Here is an 11254-nt window from a genome sequence, read left to right on the forward strand (position 1 = left end):
TTTAAGTCAATTGAAACTCCTGCATTAGTGACTCCAGAGACATTTTCTCCTTTTTATTCATGTCCTTTCCTTATGTCCTTCTTTGTCATTTCAGTTTTAATCTTTTGCTTCTTTTTATACTTTCTTCCTTTAACTTTTTATTCTTAACCATAATAGAAGAATTGGCCTCCTACCATTATCAAAATTCTCTCCCTATTTGCTTCCATTTTCTCTATATTTAATTCTTGGATTTTTATCTCTTACATCTTTTAAGATATCTGCCCAGCTGTCCATATATCATAGACAGTATGCTAGGAAAATAAAGTGCTAATTTAATAGGGAATTTCAAGAAGATGGACTTCAATATACTGTATTTGCAGAATTAATAAAGAATCATATGAAATCATAAGACCAGCATTTTTTCACTGAACATGCCCATAAATCATTATTTTGAGAGTTAGTCCTGCTGCAACTAAACTTTATTGGAGTGATTTAGCTCAAAAGAATGCTAAAGTTCCTGCTTTAGAGTTGATTTTTTAAAGTAATCAAATAATCAAAATACAAAATAGACATTTTATAAACGAAGGATGCCGTCTTTAACCAGTTTGTGTGAAGTTACAGCTCCACCTGGACCAGAAATACTGGCATTATTTCACACCTTGATCATCACTCAGCTGGAATACTGCAAGGTATTCTACATTGACTGCCTTTGAAGATGACTTGGAAACCACAGCAGTTTCTACCCCTTCATTATCCCTTCCCCCTTATTCCTTCCCTTCTTCTTTAGATACCTGCTTCTCTGAATTCAGGATTCTATTTACGCTTGATTTTAATGATTTATGCATATTTTTTATAATTTCATATAGTTCTTCAAATTCCCACCTTTCCATAATGTCCAGTTCCAAAGTTACAGTTAATTATACAGTTCTTATTTCAGAGTTCTGGTCCACCTTAAATTTATCTAATTCAGCTGCTGTGGAGAAGAATGATGGGAGCCATCTTGGTCTTTTGTTCTTCCTTAATGTCCAGTTCCAAAATTGTAGTTAGTTATACAGATCTTATTTCAAAGTTCTGGTCCACTTTAAATTTAGCTACGTAATTCATCTAATGTGAAAACGGAAGAGAAGCTGGAGCCATCTTGATTTTTTGCAGAAAAAAAGAAAAAACTTCGGATTTTCCCAGTTCTTGATTTTGTTATTATTTTTTCCCTTGCTACTTTTCACCTCTTGTTGGTTATAGTTGCTCAAAATATATTAATTGGAACGCACTTGCATCCAGCCAAACTCAGGTATATTTCTTTCGCCTCCTGCTTTTCCAAGTTCTGGTTTATGACAGTTAGTTAATTAAAACTTCCTGCACAGGCAAGATTAGGTTATCAGTTGTCAGTGAGAAAATGGTGCTTTTTTCTTGATCTTTATTCCTTGTTGCATTCCACCTCTCATTAATTGCTTAAGATATATTAGTTGGAAGACATTTGGACAAAGTAATTCCTTCGGAATGTTTGGTTTCCAAAACCAAATTTAGATTTTGTATTTGAGTGGGTTTGTCACTTCTCTGCTTTCTCTCTTTCTGTCCAAATTGTTTCAAACAAATGGCTTTTTTGGGGTGCTAGTGTTTCAACCCTCCATTTCCTTTCTTTCTTTCCTTTTGCCAAAGTCCAGATCTGTCTATTAATATTATTTGTTCTCTCAAGATTCTTTGCCTTTTCCAATTTTGGTTTATGACTGTGGGTTAAATTAATTTTCTTACCGGTCTTTCATCTCAACCTCACAGCCCTGTTCAGTTGCTTTGGCTGGAAGTCAGTTTCTTGTGCAGCCATGTTGCCTGCTGCTGCCCCTACTCCAATTCAGAAGGCAAATCTTCAACCTGCGAGGGACCTGTTGCCTCCCCCTGGGTCTGATGAGACACTGGCCCTTCTTCACCCTCCCCTCCAGGGGGATTCTGATCCAAAAAAGGATCCCCGTAGTTGGTTTGTCATACAGGGTTCATGTGTGGCTCTTCAGAGCTCACATCCCCCACATCTGTCTAGCTGGAGAACTTCTTGTCAAGTCAACTAAAAACAAATTCTAAGTGAGGAGGACTGACCAAGACAGAAAAAACCTGAATTATTACTTTCCAAGATACGGCCCTCTTGATGATGCTCAGGATATTGTTAGCTCTCTTTGCATCCACGTTACAATGGATACTACTGAGGGTTTATAACTCTTCAGAAAGTATACTTCTGCATCATGTTAGAGTTTCTTGCAGCAATTACATCCAGAAAGCACACACAGGTAACTGATTCAGCAGGATTCATTAACTTTTCTTTATATAGTATATAATACAAAATATGAAGTAAATATATAATACCAAAAGCAGGTTTTACAACGTGGTAGTAAATACAAGTAAACATAGGTAGAGGAGAGAACAGTTTCAGTTTCAGGTCAGAGCAGCAGACTAGTTTAGAGCTCAGCACAGACTCAACGCTTTAGTGCAGAAGTTAAGTTAAGCCACGCCAGTCTCCTTGTTGCTCACACAGCAAATACTGTTTCAGTTTCCAAACAGCCCTCATTGGCTGACTTAGTTGATATGCCTATTCATTGGCTGACCTTGTTACCATGTCTTCCATGTCATGAACTCTCTCACACACTGACACATTATTACCTATAGTACTACAACATTACATGTTATGAACATGCTGGTTTGAAGAACATGAATCACAATCCCAATTACATCTGGCAAACTCCACATGCTACAGAGAAAGACAGAAGAATTCTGAAAAAGATTCAAAATGTGAGGAGTGGAGGAATTCTAGGATATTATAGAATTAGGCAGCAGAACATTCAGAAATTCTTGTTTAATAAAGAAAGAGCTCTGTGCCACTGAAGGCTTTGTACTACCTCTTAGAAAACTCACATGCACTATATATAGGCTATATAGAATCAGTCTGAAAGGATAGATTAGGTAATCCATACAGTGATCTCAATAATTCAGTAATTTAGTAATGACAGAAGAGCTTTCTCTTGTTTGAGGTTTGATGGGAAAGGTGTAAACTTGGCATAGTCTAGATCAGTGTTTCTCAATCTTGGCAACTTTAAGGTGGCTGACTGGGGAATTCTGGGAATTCCCCATTTTAAGTCCATATGTCTTAAAACTGTCAAAGTTAAGAAATACTGATTTACATGATCTGGATATACTGTAGCATGCTTTTTGTGACAGACCACAGCTTGTGATGTGACACAGACAAGAAACTAGAAAAAGAACTTTAATGTCCAATGTATAGGCAAACAGACAAATTATCCTGACAGAAGTACACATCATATTCACAAACTTTGACCCCTATATTGATTTATCATTTTAATCTCATGAAGTAGCATCTCTCTCATGATTATCTAAACATGATTATCTATAAACATGATTATCTATGAATGAGGAGAGGGGCTAGAAATGCTATCTTCCTCTTTTTAAACAAAACAATAAGTTACAGGAATGACTGTTGTGAAATATGGATTATTCTGAATAGCAACTGATTAAATAGGACTTTGTTTTCTTTTAGTTTCTCTCTGTTAAATTACATCTTTCCTCTCACAAAATCTCTATTCATTTTTGTTTCCCGTTTTATTTCCTTTCCTTTCTCGTTGCATCTCTCAGTCTTCTTTCTTTTCCATTTTTGTGACCCTCTGACAAGCAAAGTCAATGAGAAAGCCAGTGTCACTTAACAACAGTGTTACTAATTTAATACGTGTGGTGATTCACTAAACAAATGTGGCAATAAAAGTTGTAAAATGGAGCAAAACTAAGTGAGAAATTAACAAATTTAACACATTTCTCACTTAGCAGCATAAACTTTGTGCTCAATTTGAGGTCATAAGTCGAAGAGTACCTGTACTTTAGGCATAACAATAAGAAATGTATCACCTGTACATATTTATGGACAGGAAGGAATCTCTGTAATTTACATTGTAGGAAGGGAGAAAAGAACATCACAGAAGATTTGTGTATATGTGTGTGTGTGTCTCTTATTTCAGTATCTTATTTGAAAGGGAATAACATTGCAGGAAATCTGCCCAATTAACACCAAAATTTTGACAAAGTCACTGCCTAAACCAGGGGTGTCCAAACTTGGCAACTTTAAGACTTGTGGACTTCAACTCCCAGAATTCCCCAGCCAGCAGACACCCCTGGCCTAAACCATATATTACATCACTTTTGTGTGTGGGATGAACAAAACAGCCAAGCATTGCTTTGGACTAGAGCAGGGGTGTCAAACTCGTGGTCCATGGGTTGGATGCATCACGTGCGGGCCATGCCAATGCCCAGTTTAGCGAAGGGGAAAAACGTCACGTGATAATGCGAGTTTGACACCCCTGGGCTAACACAAGAGTAGACCAGCTTTTTGCAGTCAAAAAAGCTACACTTTCTTTAATTTCCTTCAAACTATTTAATCTGTTCTTAATGTTGCTTTTGGTTTTGTTTTGTTTTTATTGTATGGCACGTGTTAGCCAGGAATCACTGAGGGGGCTGGCTGCCTCTGTGAAAGGAATTTTTTTCTGACAGTATCATCTTTCCTGAGGGACGCCTGAATGGCAGTAGGCAATTAGGGGAGGCTCCTCTCTTGTCCCTTCCATGCAGGGGTGGGTTCCTGCCAGTTCTAACCTCTTCTATAGAAGAGGTCCACAAATCTACAGTGCAGTTTAAACCGGTTCCAGCTCCCTCCCCCCACCCATCCACACATCATCAAGATGAAGAGGGAGAGGTGGAATTCTGGGAGTTGAAGTCCACAAGTCTTAAAGCTGTCAAGTTTGAACACCCCTGGGTTTTTTTTCTAAAGGGTTAGGAGTGCAAGGGTCTTGTAACTTGACAGCTTTAAGGCTTGCATGCTTCAATGCCAGAGTTCCTGAGCCAACATGACTGGAGGAGGAATTCTGGGAGTTGAAGTCCACAAGTCTTAAAGTTGTCAAGTTTGAACACCCCTGGGGTTTTCTTTCTAAAGGGTTAGGAGTGCAAGGGTCTTGTAACTTGACAGCTTTAAGACTTGTGTGCTTCAAATGCTAGAGTTTCTGAGCCAACATTTTGGTTGCTAAGCAAGAGCATTGTTAAGTGAGTTCCACCACATTTTATAAGTTGACCACACCCACCCAGTCACATGGCCAGCAAGCCACTCCCACAAAGCAGGCCACACCTACAGAAGAGGTTCTAAAAAATTTTGAAACCCACCACTGCTTCAGTGGTTTATTTGCTCACAAGAATCAAACCCCCGAACTGCCAACCTCAGTGGTGCGCAGGCCCAGTATCTTACCACGTGAGCCACTGCGGCCCCATGTCACATCTTATCACATAAGCCACTGTGGTTTGTTGGACTTTCATGGAACTGGGTAAAATAGCCTGTTAAGCCTTGCCAAAGCTTACATCTTAGTATTCCTCATTGTTATAACAAAAACAAAATAAAATAGAAAAATAGCATGCTGGTGAAAATCAGCAATTTTACAGTTGAATTTCAATGACCAAATCTGTCATCTTTTCATTGCATAGTACTTACTGTTATTATGTGACAGTACACATATTTTATTTTATTTCATTTGAATTTATTTATGTACTTACTTTATCAGATTTATATAGCTACTCATTTCACAGACATGAATCTAGGCAGTGTACAATAAATTGCCAGTTAAAAAAAACAGTTAAAACTAGTTAGACCCAAGTACAAATAATTGTTTTTATTTTTTATTTAAAAAATGGAAAGCATACAGGAAAGCATTATGAACTAGTTCCCCCCTCCCCCAATACTACTCATGAAGTGATATTTTCCACACAATACCATTCATAATTTGGCAGTCCAGTGATAATACAAACATTCCTAATTGCTCCATTGAAACATTTGGTTCAAGAGTGCTTGAAGCTTTAGTTCATGATCATACTTCGACAAAACTTTCTGCCTATATTATAAATCTTCCTCTACTTTTACAAGACTGCTCCCCTAGCCAAAATAACAAAAGTCTGAATGCTGGATGAGCTGAGCAGCATAGCAACAGGGTTAAAATGTGCTGACTCATCCCTGACATACACTGTCTGCACAGAAGGAATATGTGGGTGGCAGTGAATACCTGCTGATTAAGATGAATTTTATGAATATGCTAGAAATGCAGACCAATTAATCCTACATATTCCTCTTCTTGAATAGGTACGCATAGTGGAAGCCTGATTAATATTATGACTCAGGTGTATACATTTCAAAAAATACAGGTTTTTACTAATTTCATTGTGGTTGTAATATTGGAGGAAATAATCTCTGAGACGTGTGTGGTTAAAAATCAATAGGATATATTTGAAGGCAACCAGTAACGTAAAGAAGAGAAGCTCATGCTCTCTCCATGTATCTTCACGGTTATGGTTTTTTGGTACCTCCTTGATCACAAATCTTTCTTTCTCAGGATGCAAATGTGTCTAAAGTAACATATCAGTATTAAACTTTACAGTGCAGCAAAAAAATTGCAGCCTTGAATCTGAAAGTTTTGTACAAGTAGATACACCCAAGATCATCTTCTACATAAAACACTCCTGTCTCTGTTATCCACATGTAAATGGAACAATCTTCACTACAGATTCACAGAAGAAACAGGCAGTAAATTAATTGTAAATAGGAGTGTGCAAATTGGCTTAAAATTTCAAATACAATTAGACGTTTGTCAAGTTCTAGTTGGCAATCTGAATCATTTTCAGCCAAATTAGAACATTAAAACGTGTATATTGAGACTTCAGAAAAGTTCAGCTTCGGGTTTTTAATTGTGAAAATGTAATAAATTTGAAGGAACATATACAATTTCATACCAAGTGTCTTTGGTTATACCATTTTGGTACACACACACACATATCCAAAATGCACACACAGACATGCACACACCCAATTGAAAAGAGAACTAAGGTTTTAAATAAAGAGAAATTAAATTAAGTACCAAACACTTAGAAACATTCATAAATTTATAAAGAATTTGAGTATATCAAGCTTAGACTTGAGCAAAACCAATGGTAACAAGTAGCTGGAAAAGAATCTACACCACAGATGTAAAATTTTGGATCGAAGAAATGTGTTAATTTTCAACTGGAGTTGTATTGATGTTATATGAAAAGAGTGATCAGTATGATTGATATGGTAAAAGTTCAGCCTATTGTTCAAAAAGTGAACTGCTTTATAATGTTATTGTATTTTTAACATGTTATGATGTATTTTGCTTTATTTTAGGTTTCAGTTTTTTGAATTTCTATATTTTTTCTTTTTTGTCTGTACCTAGAAAATCAAAATAAAATAATAAAAGCAATTTTGAAAAGCTTAGATAGCAAATTCACTTCCTCTGTATGAATCTTTTTTATTCCTCATTTAGCCACAGTGATGGAAGGCCAACTCAAGTTTCCTGAAAAGTGCAGGGGCCAGTATTCCCTTTTTAACCTGGCCAATCAAATTAATCAATCTTCAGATAGGTAACTAACGTTCAGGTATGTAGATCATATAATAAGGGAGAGTTACCCTTGTAGGGGAAACTAGTGTAGGCCAAATATATCCCAAATAACCACATCTGATTAAGGCTGATTAATCATCATAGGCGTAATTGGTTGGGTCAGTAGTTCACAGACCAATTTTCTCTACCCTTTTTCCTGGCAAGACATTAAAATTCGGTTCCAACTGCATTTTCATTTTAAGCAGCTCCAAGACCTCATTTCTGAAGACATAGACATTACAGAACTTCTGCCCTTTGTACTGCTCCAATTATCACTTTCTCAAAAGATTCACTCACTCACAAAAGATCTTCCACAAGGTTTATACGTTCTTTTCTATCAGTGAATTAGAATGTTAGTGGCTTTAAAACAAGAATACAGGTACAACTTGCTAGACTCATATGTTTCAAAATCAGACAGTTCTTCTTTTAATAGGTCCGAACAAAGGGACACAACTTCCAAACATGCATAGCATGAAATGACTGGTTAGAAAACCTTATTAATTGCCTCTCTATTAAGGGACACGGTGGGTTAGTGGTTAAGATGCTGAGCTTGTCGATCAGAAAGGTTGGAGGTTCGAATTCCTAGCACCGTGTAATGGAATAAACCCCCATTACTTGTCCCAGCTTCTGCCAACCTAGCAGTTCGAAAGCATGTAAAAATGCAAGTAGAAAAATAGGGACCACTTTGGTGGGAGAGCAACAGCGTTCTGTGTGCCTTCAGCATTTAGCCATGCCAGCCACATGACCACGGAATGTCTTCGGACAGCGCAGGCTCTTCGGCTTTGAAATGGAGATGAGCACTGCCCCCTAGAGTTGGGAACGACTGGCACATATGTGCGAGGGGAACCCTTAGCTTTACCTTATTAACAAAACCCATAGACTCAAACATAGCAAATGGACCATATTGCTACTGTTTAACGACTGCATATGGATAGATACTGTAAGTCAATGAGCTTCTAATCTGAGCAGCCAAAGCTTCAATTTTTGTATACATCAAACATATATCCTCATATGCTTACTTGTGACATATCATAAAAACCTTGTTTTTATTTATGTTTTTGTCTGCGTGTGTTTGGTGTATTTCATAATCTAACTTTTATTTCTTTTTTGCCAGAGTATACAAAATAATTATTTCAAGAAACGGAGCTGTGATGTCAGTCGAAGGATAGTATCAACATGTGATATTATTTGAATTTGAATAATTGCCTGGATACTAGATGTAATCAACATTTATCAAGTTCCATGTTCTGCTCAGCCATGGAAACTCACTGACTGACATCAAGGCAGTCACTTTCTTTTACCAATCTACTTTGTAGTGTTGCTGTTATGGAGATAAAATGATTTAAGTTGACTTGAGGAAATATATAATTACCCAATGAAGGGTATCAGTCCAATGAGGATTTGTATCAAGTTATCATGAAAGATAAATTCAGTTACTTTTCCAAAATATAAAAACAATCATACAGCAATTTTAACACAACAGCAAATATAGAATAAATAATTTTAAAGCTGATAAAGACCAAGATTTAACTGCAATAACAATACTACAATATTTTTTGTTATGCACATAGAAAATGATAATCTTTATAATCCCTTGTTTGTTGACACCATCAAGCACTTTATATCCAAAATAGCAAAACAGGCATAGTGCACGTTCCATTGCTTCTTCAACGTAGTGGTGCTAAGCTATGTAACTGTTCTTGTGTATCGTTACAGTAGCAGTTCTGAGAATGTTTAAATACGAAATTGAATGTTAAATAATTTAAAATATTTATTGACAGAATTTACATGGCTGCCTAACTGAAACAATGCAACTTGATGTACAAGAAACAATCTGAATAAAAATCACAATAAGAATGTGTTACTTCGGCAGCACATATACTAAAATTGGAATGATACAAGAATGTGTTACTTGACTCAAATTCATACACTTGCCTATGGAAATTCATTTCAGCCCCAACACTTGGATAAGTAGCCAATTTTTTTAAGGCCTTTCTGAAGGTCAGCAGCAAATTTTGGAAAAGATCATCCCAAAGGATAATCCTTGCTACTGCAAAATCATCCTGTCATACCATCAGATGGTACTCTGTCAAAAAAAGATAATTTATTTCGCTCTATTAGAGCAAGAAGCTGGGCAGGTGTCCTCAGGGAGATCTTAAAGAAAATTTGATTTTTTTTACAATGTAACTTTTTATTAGAAGATCACCTATTTATTGCATACTTGATTAGAATAAATAAAAACAAAACTTTATTATTTCCATTTGCAATTCATAAATCTATTTATTTCACATATAGTTTAAGGCTGCAGTGTGTCTTACATTTGATGCTAGCTGGGAAATCCTTCTACCAAAAGACATCTGCAAATGAAAGGCTGTCTTCAACAAAAATAAGACAATATTCATAAAAAGTTTAGACACCCCCATGGGACAAACTGACGAAAGAATGATTTGGTATGGACTTTCTGCTTGACAGCAAAGTTTTTGATATCACATGATGCTATTTAAGGACCTTGCAATTTTCCCCAAAATTCTTACAAATGGACAGGATTGTAGAGAAGCTCAAAGGGAGAAGTGTTCCTTATGGGACTTTTGGGGGAAAATATTATTTTAAGAGTTATTTGCTAGATATATATTGATGTGACTGAAGGAAAAAAATATGATGTGATACCCCAAAGTGGAGGGGATACCAGTTGTATTTCACTTCTTCTTCCACATCTTTACATGATTTTCTTCTCACTTTTTCTTTCTCATAGGCTATAATGAAGGTCATGGTTGGTCTTCTGACATAATTGATTTCATAAAACTTCTGCAATTTAGCTGATGACTGCCAGGAATTAGGAGAAGGACTAATGTGATTCTAGAATAGTGAATTTCTCACCTCTGATTCAGAGGATTCCTTTTCATAAACGTACAAAGAACAACAGGGGAGATCATGTTCTGAATATCTTTGTTCTACGTAGCCAACGCCATTTTAACTTTAGTTATTGACTTAAAACAAAATCATTCGAAACAGATTAGCAGGCAATTAATTGATTAGATTTATATAATTTTTATTGCTAAAAGTGTTGTTGATAATGAAAAGGTTGATAATGTTGTATCACATAGTTTACTTGATTTAGATAATTGAATGTAGTTCATTATTATGCTTTCATTCTGATAGACTTTTTTTTAATCATGGTTACCACTAAACTACCTCACTCCTGAGTGCTTTGCAGAACATAATCGCCACAAACGAATGAAAAAGATTGTGTCGTAATCCTATTTGAGATATATTTTTTTAAAAAAATAATATATTAGAAAAAATTCAGCGCACGCACACACACCCTTACCTATTTTATTTTTCTAGGTCCAGAAAGAAATTACCATTTTGAGGGAGAAGAATGAACATTTTGTTCCTGTGATTACCATAATTATATATTGTGACAATTTAATGGCACTATCCTGAGCTACAGTGCTAAGTAATTAATTTAATCACCATTTACACAATGTCCTTTCCAATCTAAATCCAAGTCAAAAGCCATCCAGCTATCTTATAGGCATAATTTTTGTATTGAGAAGGGTTCATTGGACAAGGATATCAATGCAAATGACCTAAGCATAGATATATTTTAGACTGCAGTCTTAAAAAACTGTTGGGACTCAGTGTCTTTAAAATAAATGTGATTTACAAAATTTCCTCTGTAAAAAAATATCCTCCGGATTCTTTGAATGCTATCAGGTTCAGTGTTATTGACCTACTAGATGAAACTACCATGTTAAATTACTTCTGAAATAGGTGTTAGATTTATGTCCCACTTCCTTTTA

This window comes from Natrix helvetica (genome assembly GCF_964273705.1).
Source record: "Natrix helvetica genome assembly, chromosome: 4".
NCBI classification, from domain to species: Eukaryota; Metazoa; Chordata; class Lepidosauria; order Squamata; family Natricidae; genus Natrix; species Natrix helvetica.